General features: G+C 36.9%; 1 long non-coding RNA gene across 1 annotated transcript; it reads left to right on the top strand.

The window, feature by feature from the left end:
• Positions 1–14,922: 14,922 nt before the first annotated feature.
• LOC125658206 (uncharacterized) lies at positions 14,923–17,148 on the top strand. The gene is made up of 3 exons (XR_008802527.1): positions 14,923–14,979; positions 16,749–16,845; positions 17,109–17,148. It is a non-coding gene; the product is annotated as an uncharacterized LOC125658206 (long non-coding RNA).
• Positions 17,149–18,523: the final 1,375 nt, after the last annotated feature.

Below are 18,523 nucleotides of genomic sequence, written 5' to 3'. Positions count from 1 at the left end.
ATATATAAATATAGCCGTCAAATTCCAAAAGTAGGTCAAGGTGACCTAATTTTTGGTCGACACACTCCGTAGACTCAAGATGCATCAACTGTCAAAGTTTGATGATTGTAGGTCAATTAGTGACTGAAATATATAAATATAACTGTCAAATGCCAAAATTAGGTCACAGTGACCTACTTTTTGGTCGATACACTTCGAAGACTCAAGATGCATCAACTGACAAAGTTTGATGATTGTAGGTCAAATAGTGTCTGAAATATAGTAATTTAGCTGTCAAATACCAAAAGTAGGTCACGGTGACCTACTTTTTGGTCGACACAAACCGAAGACTGAAGAAGCATCAACTGACAAAGTTGATGATCCTAGGTTTTACAGTGCCCAAAATATGAATCTAAAATTGAAAATGTGAAATTTGAAGATCTGCAAAATTCAAAAAGTAGGTCACTGTGACCTACTTTTTTAATAAATATGTTTCAAGGCCTCAAGATGCATCAACTTACAAGATTTGATGATTCTAAACCTCTCGGTATTTGAAATAACAACTTAAAATATATCTATAAATGATAAGCCATAAAATTCAGAAAGTAGGTCACGGTGATCTATTTTTCAGTTGACGCATTTCAAGGTCCCATGATCCACCAACTGACAAGTTTTGATGATCATAGGCTTCAAAGTGTCCAAGATATGCATCAAAATTAATTTTAAAATAAATTCCTGCAAAATTCAAAAAGTAGGTCACCGTGACCTACTTTTGAGACAACTTGACACAAGGTCCTAAGATGCATCAACTGTCAAAATTTGATGATCCTAGTCCTTATAATGACTAAAATATCAAAGATTTAAGGAAATATAAATTTAGGTCAACTTTGAAGTGACCTTGAGACCACGACCTTTGCCCCAGGGTAATGCCTCGAACAATTTTTAATCTACAACATATTCTCATCCTTATGTGTAAGTTTGGTGATAATCTGCCCAGTGGTTCTTGAGAAGAAGATTTTTTAGCAACCACTACTTTTGTTTTTATTTTCCTGATTATCTCCCCTTGTTAAAGGGTCACATTCCTCTATTTAGTATGTATGAAAGCCCTTGGGCCAATGATACCCTGTAACAAATTTGAAAAAAATTGGCCAAGGGGTTCTTGAGTTATAGCCCTTTTTCTAAAAAGTTTACGCACACCGCACACCGCACAAATGGCCATAGCATTAGCTCTTTGAGCCTTCGGCTCAGAAGAGCTAAAAAGCATGTGGATGTGGTGAACAGTTTTGAATTTGAGCATGTGACATCTGATAAAGTTGAAAAAATTATAGATAAAATAAATATCAAAAAAGCTTCTGGGTATGATAATATTCCAGCTAAAGTAATTAAACAATGTAAACCGATAGTGTCTAAACATTTAACTTCATTGATCAATGTGTCTATTGATAATGGTGTATTTCCTGATTCTCTAAAAAAAGCTCAGGTAACACCATTACATAAGAAAAACGATCCATTATGTATATCAAATTATAGACCTGTGAGTGTTCTTCCTGTTTTTTCTAAGGTTTTTGAAAAGGTGTGTGAAATACAACTGTATGATTTTTTTGATAAAATTTTCAATCCCTTCTTGTGTGCATTTAGGTGCGGACATGGATGCCAGACCACGTTGCTCAAACTTTTAGAAGACTGGCGGGAAGCCTTGGATAAAAATTATTATATAGCAGCTGTCCTCATGGATCTTTCAAAGGCTTTTGATTGCCTACCTCATGCCATTTTGCTTGACAAATTGTCAGCTTATGGAGTTTCAAATCATTCGGTTTCATTACTTAAATCATACTTATCAAACAGAAAACAACAAATAAAAGTTAATAGTATCTTGAGTGACTGGGCTGACATCCAAAAAGGGGTTCCGCAAGGTTCTATACTTGGACCTCTTTTATTTAATATTTTCATAAATGATATATTTTTGTTTATAAAAGAAAGTTCTCTGTATAATTATGCAGATGACAATACTTTATCCTTTGGTAGTCCAAATTTTGATCTACTTATTTCGACTTTAGAGTCTGACTCAAACCAGCTCATTGACTGGTTCAAAATTAACAAGATGCAGGCAAACCCTGATAAATTTCAAGTCTTGGCAGTTGGGAAGAAAACTTTTGAAAAATCTCCGTCTATAAATATGCAAAATTTTGAACTAACTTGTGAAGAAAGTGTTAAATTGCTGGGGATTGAGATTGACCATCAATTAAATTTTGGCGCTCATATTAGTACAATCTGCAGAAAGGCATCCCAACAACTGAATATTCTTAAACGTTTAGGCCCATTTTTGAACAGATTAAGCAAACTTACAATTTTTCATACTTTTATTCTTAGTAATTTTAATTTTTGCCCTTTGGCCTGGCATTTTTGTACAGAAAAAAATTCCAAAAAGATAGAAAAAGTGCAGGAAAGAGCGCTTCGCTTTGTATACGATGATCTCGACAGCTCATATGAAAACTTATTGATTAAAGCAAAGGTGCCTTCTTTGCAGATTCGAAGAATGAGAACTATGGCGCTTGAAACTTTTAAGATTTTGAATAAACTGTCGCCCTCATGTCTGCACAATCTTGTACACACAAGAAATTCAAAATACTCTTTTAGATACAATAACATTTGGACATTCCACAAGTCAGAACATCAAAATATGGCAAGAGATCTTTTAAATTTGCAGCTGCCACACTGTGGAACAGCCTTCCAGACCATTTCAGGACTGAAAATAGCTTCTCTCAATTTAAGAACTTAATGCAGTCCTGGAATGGTACTAAATGTTGCTGTTCTGCATGCAGATGATTGTATTTTCTGGTTTGCTCCTTTCAGTTGTAACTTTTTTTAGCTTATAATATTTATTTAAAATAACCATATTTTTAGAAATCATCTAGTTATTTTAAATTCTAAGTTCTATGTCTTAATCGTATTTATAAATTTTTACTCAACCATGAAAAATTAACATTTCTCCCTGTTTGTTGTATGTCATATTGCATGTAGATGTTGGTTGTTGGACAGAGAGGCGCTTGCCACCTGATCTCCGGCTAGGATCTATATGAAATACCAGATTGCATGAATCTTAAATATTGCTGCATGTTGTTTTATTATTTTAATGTTGATGTATATGTTTTATATTCGGTAAAAAGCTCTATAGAGCTATGTTATTTGTGTTTTATACATGCCGAATTGAAATAAAGTTTTCTTATCTTATCTTATGTGACGTCCTTGATTCTTTGATGATATTTTCACGATCATATTAATACATGTATGGGAAAACTACCTCATACAAATTTTTTCCCACTATAATAAACATTTTGATCAAATCTTGTCTTTAGCAAGGTGAAGATAACGAACATTGATCAATCTCATAAGGGAGTATAGAAGACTGCACATAATGGAAATCTGAATACAGGATGATACTAATCACTGCATCCATTGTAAACAGTAGCTTCTGGTACTATAGATACTTCACAAACTATGATTATGTTGTACCCCAACCTAATTAGATGTTAGATCTGCTCACTTACTCGTTTAATGATTGGTTGTACCCTGGCGTTTACTATGGATGTATTAATGACTGGCCTGTTTCTCAAGAACCAAAACATACATAAAGGGTGGGTGGGTGGGTGGTAAAACCCACGATCATCAACATAATCATCACCATCCCTTTGATGCATGTTGTCCACAACCAGGCATGGATGTCTAATGAATGACTAATACGCCACATACATACTTCCATTTGGACATTAACCAATGAGAATATTATATACCTATACAACCCCAAAGAACTGTTTAATGAATTAAAACGATGCTACAATCATATTAAATAAACAAAAAAATTCATTACTAAAATATATATCAACAAAATTTAATACATGTATTGGGACTGGTCAGATCTCTGATCTGTCCCAATATTTTCTCAGAGAGCTAGAGTTCTGCAGCTACAAATGACAGGACTGGCAATCTCTCTAAATTGGGTCCAATAAAAGGACCCTTAACGATTGGAAAATAAGCAAAAATTTCCAAATAATCTTGAAAATCCTAATTTTGAGACAATGTAAAAGTAAGATGCATTTCCTTAATGATCAACTATTGTCAAATTATAAGAAAAAATCCGCTTTTAATTAAAACAAAAACCTGGATGATTGTATGTCAATTAATTTTTTTTTATTTGATATGGACAAAAATGATAAATTTCTCAATCTACAGGGATTTGGACTCTAGCTGTCCCAAAAACTTTAGTGACAGCCCCGAGGCCAGTCAGTAAACAAAAGATCAACATGTCGCTTTTCCAGGTAAAATTCTCATAATCAGGAAATGCACATGCAGTTTGCTGCCTTGAATTTACATCCTCAAATATGAGGATTATCATAACTTGCTGTAGCAAATTCACACACACAAAATAAATGCTCAAATACCCCATGCTCTAACATTGCTTGACAATATGCCTCACATAATGAATGGTAATGCTATGCATTATTGCAAGAACAGGACAGACAGGCTCAAAATTCTAAGTACAAAAGGGGCATAACTCCCAGAGAAATTATTGAATCAGAATTTCCAGGGAATATTTACGGTATTCTAATGTCTGTTGTAAACTCCTAACAGATCGACTTTGCAGAATCTGATTATGACCAGGAAGGATATGTTGATGTAAGCATCAGTGTAGCAAGTTACAAGGCTGTAGATATCAACCAAGATCTTGATGAGGAAGAAATATAAACCATGAAAGGACTCTTTATGAGCTTTAGTAATGTTTTCACTCAGAAGCCAGGACATACACACATGATGCAACACGATATTCGCACAACTACAGACAACCCTGTATGAGTAAGTCCAAGACATACCCGATTTGCAATGGAAGAAACTGTTACTGAAGAAATAAATAAGATGTTAGACATGGGTGTTATAGAGATGTCAGACAATCTATATTCCTCTCCAATAGTCTATGTAGCCAAGAAGGACAACACATTTAGGTTCTGTGTTGATTTTAGGATACATCACTGTGTTTGATGCAGAGCCTATGCCAGATGTAGACGCTGTGTTTAATGCAGAGCCTATGCCAGATGTAGACGCTGTGTTTGCAAAACTGTCGGGACACAAATTCTTCTCCTGGTTAGATTTGTCAAAAGGGTAATTGGGAAGTACAATGTACCTCTTACATAATCTTCCCGTCCTCTCACACCTTTTCAAACTCCTTTGAGGCTATTTCAGTTCATTATGATGCCATTTGGGATAGTTACAGCCCTTGAAACATTTTTTCGCCTGAAGCGAGTTCTTCATAATCTTGCAAATATGTGGACAATTCTATAGATGATATTTTGATATACACTCATGCATTTGAACAGCATGTCTGAGTACTCTCTGAGGTTTTAAGGTGACTTTGGGAAGCAAACCTTACAGCCTGGTCAATGAAGTTCTCATTCAGTTATCGGAAACTTGAGTGCTTAGGGCACGTAATCGGCGATGGTACGGGATAACCATATCCTGATAAGATGTCAGTGATACTGTCAACGCCATGAAACCAAAAACAGCAACAATCGTTTTTGGGATTGGTGAACTTTTATCGAAAGTTCATTCCAAACTTTGCCAATGTTTCTCTCCCTTTAACTGATCTGACCTGTAAGTTTTCACCGGAAAATTACAATGGTTTGAATCTCAGCAAATTGCATTTCAAAGTCTCAAATCACTCATTAGAACTTCACCTATCCTAAACCTTCCCAGATACATCTCAGATATCTATATTTAATTACATACCAATGCATCATCAGACAGAGGAGTTGGTGCCGTGTCACTACAACAAGAAGGTAAGAATGCAAGTAAGAAAGAAACTCATTGAAGCCCAGTGAAGAACAGTATTCTACCATTGAAAAGGAATGCCTTGTTATTGTATGGCCTATTCAGAAAGATCATTATCCAATCCATTGGTGTACATCAATAAGACAAAGTTGATCAATTCCAGACTCGTGAGGTGGGTGTTGTCTTTAGACTTACAGATTACACATTATCTTGATTCAAGTAATGGAGAATGTGGGAGCGGACTATTTGAATAGACAGCGAAATGGTATCAGTAAATGTATATACAGTTTACAGAATGTATCAACTGTTTGCTGATTGTATTATCTTAAAAATGCATAAAACAAAATTTTAAAAATCTGTTTTTATCCATGTTGTATTACCGTACATTTAAGGTAATTCAACCCTTCTAGAATTACAGGTTCAATCTTATATTTGCATGATTGTTGATTTTTCAAATAATACATCTAAGTGACAAATAAAAATGATAAAATAAATATGTTGCGGTATTAATATTTTTTTTTATCAATTAGCACACATATACCTCTTATCAATGTCAGAAAATTGCAATTTTCCTTAAATAGCATTACAAAATTTCACAATATCTGGTTAAAACGATATAACAGTATGCATAACAATTTCATGAAACTGTTTCTTTAAAAAAAATATACAAAATGTTTATGATAAATAAAGGAAATCTATCGCATAATGGACTTGATAAAGGATTCTTTGAAAACAGAGTTATTGCCCTTGGATTCAATATTTTCAAACATATAATTAATTATTCATATATAACTTAGACTTTTGAAATAGTTTATGGTTAACAAGATATTTTACAATAACTAAAAAAGATTCCAACAAAATGTATGTTCCTGTCATGCATAAATCTTAATAAATCATTGACTTTGCGAAATCTTATGACATCACAGGAGGGTGGAACTACGTTTAACTTAATCTTAGAAGGGGAAGTGTGTCATAAATCATAATTAAATTAATGTATATATTACATATAGTTCATCTTCATCTTTTTAATAATCAAATATCATATGGTGTTTCCATAGTATGTGAATTGTTCACCAGGTATACTTGTACATTTAAATCCCTTGTCCCAAAGATGCTTCATACCAAATTTGAAAAGAATTGAAACGGTAGTTATCAAAAAGAAGTTGAAAATGTTCAGATGTTTTAAACGCACGACGACAGACACTGACAAATTGCAATAGGTCACCTGAGTTTACTCAAGTGGCCTAAAAAGGCCACCTGCAGGGATAGACATTAACTTTTCTTTGGGCAAGAGAACCCAAATTTTCACTTGTCTGAATTCAAATATCATTTGTCTGAAAAAAGAAATACTACTTAAAATTTATTACATTATTCGGTTTTTGAAATAAATACCCAAGAACAGTAAAGTGAAACGAGAAACAAATAACTTCAGAAATGTAGGGTGTGCAGGATATATGGAAGTTCAGGTTGTATAACACACTTATGAAGTATTGAAAATAGAGATCAAAATTCATTTTCCTTCCTTAGTTCTTACGGAACAGTATTCATGTGTGGATGACAGAAAGAGTAAAAAAGACGTTAATACAAAACAAACAACTAATTTTCGGTGATCGTTTGTTTGCAACAGAGTCTGTTAATTGTGTCGCCTGCGTTACACGCAGTGGCGACATATAGGGATCACTATCCGTCGTCTTGCGTCGTCCTGCGTCGTCGTCTGGCGTCGTCACAAAAAATTTCACAGTTTTCTCAAGAACCACATGGGGCAACTCCCTGATATTTGGCACAGAGCATCAGTGTGGCCAACTGTATTGTGTAAGACATTTTCGAATCTGTCGCTTATCAACTTCCTGTTTGCCGGGACTTAGAATTTTTCACAGCAAAAAAATTTCTGTCACACTTTTCTCAAGAACCACATGGGGCAACTCCCTGATATTTGGCACAGAGCATCAGTGTGGCCAACTGTATTGTGTAAGACATTTTCGAATCTGTCGCTTATCAACTTCCTGTTTGTCGGGACTTAGAATTACTTTTTCAACATTATACGTGATATATTACATATAGAATGAACTAGCAGGCGACACATGTCTTCCGGGGAAGACTTAATACTGAGTTTTGCAATTGTGTCTGTTGATTTTGTTTTAAGCTTGCCCGTTAAATGCATTTCAATGTATTTTTGAAAATTAGCTGTTTGTTTTGTATTAATGTCTTTTTTTTTTTTTATCCTTTCCACTGCCCATATCCATGGGAACTTGCACATTCAATATAGCAACTCCTCTTGTTCTGCTTGAAATGCAGTCTCACGTTATAAGGGTTTAGGAGAAGAAGAACGTAAATGAATACTATTTATTCTGTAAGTTCTATTGCAAATCACAAATGATGCACTAGCATTGATACACCATACCAGTGCCATGTCAAACAGCTCTGAAAATTCAGATTCCTATACAGCTTGAAACCTTGTTTCCTTGTCAATTCACAATTTTATTTATTTCTAATCTGACTTTTCACCTTTTCTGTTTGTTTCTCCCAAAATATGTTTTACAGATTGAGAAGACTGACAAATCATGCTTCCTTCACTTATAAAGCTTCAGCCTGAGTTTGCTTAGAAGAATCTATGCATGATTATGTAAGTTGTATGTCGTAGACTCGATTATACTCAGCACGACATGATCACTTGCTAATGAGGATTTTCCAACATACAAACATGTGAGAAAATCCTGGAATAAAAGAATAGAATTTAAAAGGTCAGATATCATATGCCTAACTGAAATATTGACTTGCCCAATCGGGCAAGTATGTCTAGAGTTCCACTTGCCCAAACCAATTAGATTTCACTTGCCCAGGGCAATCTAACAACCATTAATGTTCATCCTAGCACTGGAAAAACGTGTCCCACTTCTAAGGATACCTAGAGAATGACTAGTACATCACACACATATATACTTCCACTCATAACTAAATAATGAGTTGAAGAGAACTGCCAACATTTAGTTGCAAGTTGTTGGCACTGAGTAAGCCATGGTTTTTTTCTAAATAATTTTATACATCTTCCAAATACATATCATATTGTATACAGTAACATCCAGGACTCATTTGAAAACACAGTATATGCAGCAAAAAGCCATGTCTTTCACACTTTCCTCTACTTACCAAAATACTTCATTGTAAATAAGTCATACTGCCACATTTCTCATTCAGATATGCGTACAAATATGAATACACTCATAGGTTTCAGAAGATTTAAAGAAAAAGGCAACGCTTCGGATGTTTCACCCTCTAACAGTTACTAGGAATAAAAATCAAGTCGCTGAATAAAGTTTATAATCTATTCAAGTAGATATAAAATTCAACATACGAGATATAGATAAATAACTAGAACAAATATTAACACACAGGACGGACTCTGGTCATAATCGGTACAACATTACCAATAACTATTGGGATTCGTCGGCACAATATTTCCGACAAAGATATTACGTATATCAATGTTCAGCAAAAATCCCCCACCCGAAATAAAACTTCAATGGCTCTTAATAAAAATAAAGTAAATATTTCACCGCTAGTACAATTAACTATCTCATATGTGAAAATATTCCCTGAAACTAAACCTACTAAATACTAGTACTTTACTAGCAATAATGGACTTCAGTTACATTAACTGAACCAGTACCTTATGTTCAGCAAACTTCTGGGCTGCACACACGGTAACAGGAACAGCTTCTAATAAACAGTCAAATCAAAGAAGAGCCAACGATACTCAGCGTCTGTTAATTTATAGTACTTCCAAAACCCGCAAAAATCAATAGCCAATCATAATTAATAATTCCATCCCGTAAATAATAATTAGCCAATAATAGGTAATTATCATCCCGTAACAAAATCCCACTCTCGTACTTCGTATGTAAAATAAATACAATACGTAAATAAATTAAAGAAGTAAATGTTAACACTTTAAAAAAATAAACCGAATCTACAATCAAATCGTCCGCCAAAAAGAACTACGTTAAAAATAGATCAATACACCGTGATGCATCATGGGAAAAATACACAAGTAAAGTGATTTCCTATACACAAAGAACACCGGAAAAACACTTATAAACAGATATATTAACAAATGAACAGGACAACTTACAACGGGTCAACAAATACAACGACTACAATGCTGCGTCCTCCAAGACACGTCCGCTTTCCTAGAGTTCGCGGGTAAGAGAGAGAGCAAATCACGTGCAGGCTCAGAGGACTCCGAGCCCGACCAGAAATACTACCCCCCCCCCAAATCACTACATCCCCCCCCCCCCATTTTGAGGAGGAATGTCCCAATTCCGATAAATTAAACCTGCAGCACTGTACCTTGCAATAGATACATACAATCTGCAAATAATTGAATGAATTGCACCTATGATTTACAGTATGATAAACTTTACTCTATAAAATCATAGCACTTTAGCAGCCCAAAAAGTTCACAACACAGAAAGGCATGGTCACACAACGCATCACAGAAAATCCAGTAACAGGAAAGTCACCTCACAGAGTCACATACGGTCACAAACTTTCCACATGAAAACGTCACAGGACAGGTATCTTCTTGGACATCGGACACGGCACATCACACCAGAGGACATCACATCTTCCAGGTCAGCAGATCCAGAAACACCACAAGAAAATGCCCCTGCCCAAGAACGGCTGGGTTACTGCAGCCTATTCTACCCTTCCCCGCATTTCGGGGTACTGTGTGCATGGAGGAGTTCACACCCTCTCACATAACCCATTAACTTTCTTTCGTACCCCCTTGCGATGACCAAACCTGGGTTGTCCCTGGTTCACTGTCAGTTGAACCTGGGATGCATAGCAATCACCCCACGACCAATGGAAACTCTCGAATCCACAAGCAACAAACCCATCCCGTTCATTGCTTAGACGCTTATCAGGAGGAAGCCTCTCAGTCAGAGAAGGAACACTATCCCCCCAGGTTGAGTCGGATAGAGCCACAAACCCCGTATCTGCGGGGTCATCTCCATGAGACGCAGACACAACACACTCTCCACCAGACCAACACACAATGGTACATTTGTCAGGTGCCTTGGGGACAGACTCCTCTGGGAACTGATAGACTACTGCTTCAATCATGACTGGGGGATTGGTAATGATTAGACTGTGCCGCTCAGCAACAGTCTCTAACACTACAACTGAGGCCTGCATGCTTTCACTATTGCATGGAATACCAACACAGCCCTCATCACAAACCTCCACGCATGCATCAATTCCAACCTGGAATAATTCAGACTCACTAACATAACACTCAACTGCATCCTTGCCCCCAGACTCGTCCTCTGCATCCAAGAACTGGCTATCAACAGAATGCAAGACCAGAGCCCGTGCCACATCAATTTCCCGCCGCCCAGCACTACTGGCCAACCACTCAAACTCAGCTGATCATGGGCTAAGAGACATGAGATACCGATCACACCAGACCGTGCCTCAACCAGACACCCCGACTCGACTGTGGAAGGATCATCATCCACATCGCAGAACACATCAACATCCATGTCAACATTAAAACCCAGAGAACACCCAGAGCTACCCCGAGAAGTCATATCACTATGGCAACCAACACTATCCCCGGTGTTCTCCAGCCCACCACCCTGGTGACTAACACATGCCTCAGTGTCCTCCGGCCAACCACATAAATTCTCATCTGCGCCTGACAGCATCCCGGTCTGCGCCGACCCTATGTCCCTGACCCCTACTTCACTCCGGGCCCTTTGAAGAACCACACCCGTCGACAACAAAACACTACTGCCCACCACAGACACACAACTACTCTGTTTCACTGGCATCCCGACCTCACGACATACACTGTCAACCGCCGACCCTGCTGCACTGGAGCTACCTAATAAGGGTTTACGGAGCACTTACCCCGACCTATTTTGAACCCTGGTCCCTGGAGACCGACCAACTAACACACACTGACTAGACAACTTGGAACCATCCCTACCAGCAGCCTTACAGTCTTCTGTACTGACATGCCTAACGAGTGGAGATCTCGACCTTGACCTGCTACAATGTATAATCCCACGTCTGACTGGCGAGAGACCGAAACGCATCCCCCTATCTGCACTGCCCATAGGCCTCACCGGCACCTCACTTGTCTGCAACTTCAACTGTGATGCACCAACTACTGACTGACCCTGCGAGATGCACTGGTGACATGGGGGCCCTGAGGAACTCTCGTTTGCGTAGACAGGCAAATGATGGGGAGACTGAGGTTGGTCATGACTACCACCACTACTAGTACGGTTAATGTAATAGGTGTTCTCCAAAGATACCGACCCATTACTGCTGAGGACTCTATCGCATGGCCCACCCACCACGCTGGGACAACCAACTTGCTCGTCCAATATAACTGGCAGAGTTGGTTCAGGGTACCCCCCTACTTGACCTACGGACAATTTATCCCAACCTGGATTTAAAGATGAAACCTCCAAATCACCCCAGGACACCCCGTTAACTGCTGAGCCACTACCATGGAACTGTCGCCACCCCTACTGTTTCTCCTAGACATTACCTGACTGATCATGTTACTAACATTGTTAGTCAACTGTGCAATCTGGGTCTCTAGCATTAGAAACCGACCTTCCAGCGCCTGTGACAGATTAACTGACCCAGTCCCATATCCCTGACCTGAAGCTACAACAGAACCCATTCTATCTAGCTGGTAATTTTGGTCCGTTTCCAATCCCCCATGTGGCCCCGCATTCCATCCTTGAGTGCCCGTCACGCCCCGCGCAACATCACCTCCCGGAATACCCCTGCCACCCGGCGACCCCGCATCCCCTACTTGGGTACCCGCCAAGCTTTCCTGCCCGACTGCCTTACCCCCCCCCCCGGGATGCCCCCGTCACCTATCCATCTCTGACAAACCTGACCAGAATACCAGGCCATCAGAATTACTGCCTAGCCACAAACCAGAATAATACAAGACAAGGCACAATAATTACATTTAACCATGTAAACTAATAAAATTAACTAAGAAATTCTAACATTTCAAAATGGCTCCCACCTGCGACCACGCGACCTCCGCTGTGATCCGCGGCGCCAATCTCTACCCAGAGTTATCGTTCCTTACACTCACTTGATTACAGACCACTAATTTTACCTATATACTATTTCATTGACCACGCAAGTAGTGTCTGTTTATAAATAGAGGTTTTTTCTTAAAAATTCTTGGGGATGTATGTGGGGTGGATTTGTGTTATCATAGGGCATAGATGGAAAGAAGAGGGTCTGAAAAAAAATTAAAAACTTATAATAATGGGAAATTCTGCTCTTAAGTGTGTAGTAGGAAGGGTGTAAATAGGCCATTGTTTACCTGCTTCTAAAAGGGAAGGGGAAATATGCAGGGTAAGGGTTAATTGCGGTGTCATAACAGGACTTGTGTGCGGTGGATTTTCCTGAGATTCACAAATATTTTTGGACTTGAATTGCTCTAAGTCTGTACCAAGTTTCAGGTAAGTTGAGGCGGTGGAATTTTTTATATTAATTTTTATGTTATAAAGGAATGTATAGCAAAATAATTGGTAGTCTGTGTCCACTTACACTCACTTGTAAGTGAAAGCAAGGAACGACAACTCTGGGTAGAGATTGTCGCGGCGCAGGTGGGGTAGCAGGGGACAGTTTCGCACTATAGGTCCGGTCAAGTTTCTTAAAAAATGGAGATACCCCATATTTGAAGTGATATTACATGTGTAAAAATGTGTAGAATAATTTTAGGATACATTTCAAGTGTAGCTGAGTACATGTACTTAGTGAAAAAAAATGATATGCAACATGTAGGTGTCACCATGATGCCTAGTATATAGATGGGTGCAAATGCGAAATTAAGACACGTGGTCAGCAGCTGAAGAAATTCAGACTAAAACCTAGAGGGTCCAGGAAAAGGTAGGTAGCTCAGAGGGAAGGTGGATGGCCCCATATAACAGGTAGATTTTCAAGAAGGTCAGACAGGGTTCTTGATTGTGCACAGCGTCTATATCCCCTCGCTTGGTACTGTGGTGGTGGTGGTGCGGATTTAGCCCAAATGACAGAAAATCAGAGCAAGAAGGGGCACCTGCTCAGGGCATGTTTTGTGCAGCAACACCTGCATGTATGGATGACATTTAATTTAGGGCCCTAATTTAATAACTACACTAATATGAAATACAAATATTGAGAAAACATGGTTGTATGATTTTTCATTAACCTGTCATAACCTGACGTAGATGTATACCCCCTTCCCACATGTTGAAAAACCAAAAAAACTGTCCTCTGCCACCTGGGGTAGCAGGGGACAGTTTCGCACTATAGGCCCGGTCAACTTTTTCAAAAAATGGAATTACCCCGTATTTGAAGTGATATTACATGTGTAAAAATGTATACAATAATTTTAGGATGCATGTCAAATGCAGCTGAGTGCTTAGTAAAAATGTTGATATACAACATGTAGGTGTCACCATGATTCCTAGCATATAGATGAGTGCAAATACGAAACTAAGACACGTGGTCAGTTGCTGAAGAAATTCCGGTGAAAACATGCAGGGTCTAGCAAAAGGTCTGTAGCTGTGAGGGAAGGTGGATGGCCCCATATGAGAAGTAGATTTTTGAGAAGGGCAGATAGGGTTCTTGATTGTGCACAGTGTCTAAATCCCCATGTTTGGTACTGTGATGGTGTGGGGGTGGTGCGGATTAGCCCAAATGAGGGAAAATCAAAGCAAAAAAGGGGAACCTGCTCAAAGCATGTTTTGTGCACCAGCACCAGTATTTATAGATTACATGTAATTTAGGGTCATAATTTATCAACTACACTAATATGAAATACAAGTATTGACATAAAAGGGAAATATGATTTTTCATTAGTCTGTCATAATCTGACTTTGGTGTATACCCCCTATCCACATGTTTCAAAACCAAAGAAACTGTCCCCTGCCACCTGGGCGAAATTGCTGTCGATAAGTCGGACCAAAACAAAGTTGGACTATAACAAAGTCGGACCAAAACAAAGTCGGACTATCACAAAGTCGGACTGCCGATAAATAGAATATATCTCGGTCAATTTAATAATGAGCAGATAATGTTCCTTAAAGAACATAACCTTGGTATGGAAAAACGATTGCTGCAACCACTGGCAACACAGAATATGCGATACCGGTGAGTGTATAGATTTTTATATTTATATAAGTTATTTACACATGTATATCATCGCATGTTTATAAGCAAATTACAAATAATTAATACATAGGTCTTTAGCGCTAGGTTTTGAATGAAGGATAAATTTCATCCATAGAAAACAAGTTTGTATGAAACAATTTGATTCATCAAAATTATGATTATGTAGTAGCCAGTTCTAATGCTATTTTATTCACAGGAACATTAAATACATTAAATATTGCAGAAATTTATCATTATGTATCATAGTTGATTTAGACAAATACCTACTACTTACTTTTTCTACCGATTTACGCTGATAATTGCGTATCTTTGGTTTGCTACACAAGTTATTGAAGTAACAGTATAGAGTAATACACTCCATGAAAATTGTGAATACCATTTCCATTGCTCTTTTGAACTTTCAACAAAATGTAAAGAGCACGAGATTTAATAGATATATGTTTTCTCTTTCATTGGAACATGCTTTATTGCAAAACTTTCTATAGCATAGAATAAATAATATATAAAATATGTAACTGCAATCATACATAATCTTTAAACCAATATACAATTAAAATTTACACCCAGCCCGTCGGGCCTACATGTATGCCAATTTAAACATAATTAATTTGGTAATAAAAGTACATGAAAAACTATTCAGTTTCAAGAAAAAATAGCGCATGTGTTTTGTACATTAACATATTAAAATAATGAATTGTTGAGACTCTGAGAAGTATAAACGTTCCTTTGCTTTAATTGTGTAATTTATATTCATTGTATACCATCAAATTTCAATTTTTAAAAAAAAATTCTGTATAAGCATTTCTCTATCAAAATCATACACATTGAGTAAAGTGAATTAATAGATAAAATAGTTGCTACTATTGCATTTATTTATTGTATATATGTATTGACGTCGTGCACTGTTGAATGGGCGTCTTGAAAAACGTATTACATAGCATTATGGTAGCATTTACGCTGTTTTATATGAATGAAAGCACTTTATTATACGAAAGTTGCATATCATTTTGACGACAGTTTTACAATCTATCCATTCGATATCAATACCCGTCATTAAAATGCGAATTATTGAATCTATTAGCTTGGATATTCTAATATTTACGTAATTATAGCATGTACAAAGGTAACGACAGTGTCGCAAACACTTTACCAAAATGTTGATAGCTTTCTTAAAACTAATGATACAAACATAAAAATTTTAAGAATAACTAAGATGGTGATTTTGATAATATAAGTTATTAAGATTGTGATGTCATCTATAAGCTTTAACGTTAGGAAAATAGACCATGTCCATGATACATTTTGTAGGTACATTTTGATATTTGAAAGAATTCTGAATTATTTTTTCAAAATTTGAATTGATATTTGGATAAGTGATATACTTAAGAAACGATTAATATTGTAGCATAGGTGTTTGCTATGTGGATTATTCATTGCGGTTATGCTAGTTAGATTATGTGTCACAATTCTATAATGCCTGTTAATATAGTTTTTTGGTTATATTAAGTTAATGGTCGTTGTTAAATTAAAACGATTTTAGAAATAGGTTTTTTAAACAAATTTTAACACGACATGCAGTTTATTGTCAAAGTTACGATGGTGTCGAATGCATATAGCTAGTTCAAAACGTCACAAATCTACGGAGTCCACATTGAATGCCATACCTTGCCGTAATCGTATTATGTTAATTGAAATTGAATAACTATTTCAAAATCAATCATTCGTATTTTCTTTAATTTATATCATAGGAATTTCTGTGCGTGCGTACAGAGAGATGATCAGGTCAGATGTTACAATTCACTTCACCTGCACCAGATGCAAGAGAAGCCAAGAAGAAACAATCAGGTATGGAATTTAAAACTTTGGGTAATATTAAGTCGTATGAAATAAAACGTGCAATATGCGCAAAATATTTGAGTTATATATAGAGAATATTACATGCTAAAATCCACATCATATATCATATCTTTTTTATATACTTATTGATAAATCTTGTATACATATCATATAGTGTTTTTAAGGGGATGGAGTGGTGGTAATCCGATATACGGTTCGAGTGCTGATTTTACATGATGGTACTATTACATATATATATTCCTTTCCTACAGTGGTCCAAGGGATTCAACTCATATAGTCTTTGGACACAACACTACAATACGGGGAGTTTGACGTTTCTATCATCCTGGGTGGTATGAGTGGCAGCAATTCCTGACAGTATCGGCAGCTTTTGCGGGAGTGTGGAGGAATCTATGGGCCAAACAGTGACTGATAATCCCTGATGTGTCCGAGTGTGCGATATGCCAATACATTGAATTTCATTGTGTTACTCTCTGAACTTTGTGTATAATACTGTGATGTGCTTGATTGAGAAACCTGATATCTTTTTATCTCTGTGACTGTCTTGTATAATATCACACTATTCTTTATACCATGGAAAATAAAATATTTATTTTGAAAACATATGTTGGCCATTTCTCATTCTAAAACATCATTTACGCATATAGTAATCTAGTAAATATTAGTTTAGGCATATAATAATCTATTTTTTCATCAATCGTATAAACAATCAATCACAAGGGCGAATCCAGGTTAATTTTCCAGGGGGGGGGGGGGGGGGGGGGGGGGGGGGGGGGGGGAGTCTCACACTGTGGGGGTGCAAATATATAGATTCTAATAGAAAACCTTTGTTTTTTATATTTATTTCTTTTTTATATACATACAGTAAATACATTCTACGAAGAAACTAGTACATACATGTAATGTTTATAACAAGCTACTGAATATGTATACATCTTTTTAATCATTTTTATATGCAATATGTTTATGTTTCTGAATTTCATAAACTTATTTTTTGTTATTGATATTTGAATAACCTTCAAATGCTGAACACTAGCAAATCCCTAAAACAAATGTTCAATGGTTTCTGGCAGAATGTACATAATTTCGATTTAGAATAAGCATGAGTTTGAAGCTAAAATTGTGTTCAGAATTCTATATTGAAACTATTGCTTTTTTTCTGCTTAACTTTGGCAAAATAAATTCCAAGTAGAGTAAACTTACAAGTCCCCCAACAGGAAAACTGAAATTTCACCCCCCCCCCCTTTCACCTCGCTGGATCATGTAAATGTCACATCTACAGGGTAAATCTGTCACTTTCAAGTTCATGATATCGCCCAAGTGTAAAAGAAAAGAAAAATTAAATGAGTTTATTTGTTAATTCAATTTACATTCACAATTATAAGTATAGTCCGAGTTTGTTATGGTCCGACTTTTTGTAGTCCGAGTTTGTTATGGTCCGACTTTGTTATAGTCCGACCTATCAGTAAAGTGCGACGCCAATAAAGTGATCCCCAGAGTAAGATAAACCGACACTAACACCTGATCACTTGGTTAAATCAAATGTAATGGACTAATCAGCAATAATCAACAATAAAGGTGACAATTATGTACACTGGCCAAATATACAACCCTACACCTTGAGTTCCAATCTCTACCCAAAATTATCGTCCCTTACACTCAAAGT

Source organism: Ostrea edulis, chromosome 4, assembly GCF_947568905.1.
Source record: "Ostrea edulis chromosome 4, xbOstEdul1.1, whole genome shotgun sequence".
Taxonomy (NCBI): Eukaryota; Metazoa; Mollusca; class Bivalvia; order Ostreida; family Ostreidae; genus Ostrea; species Ostrea edulis.
This window is presented reverse-complemented; position numbering and strand designations above follow the sequence as displayed.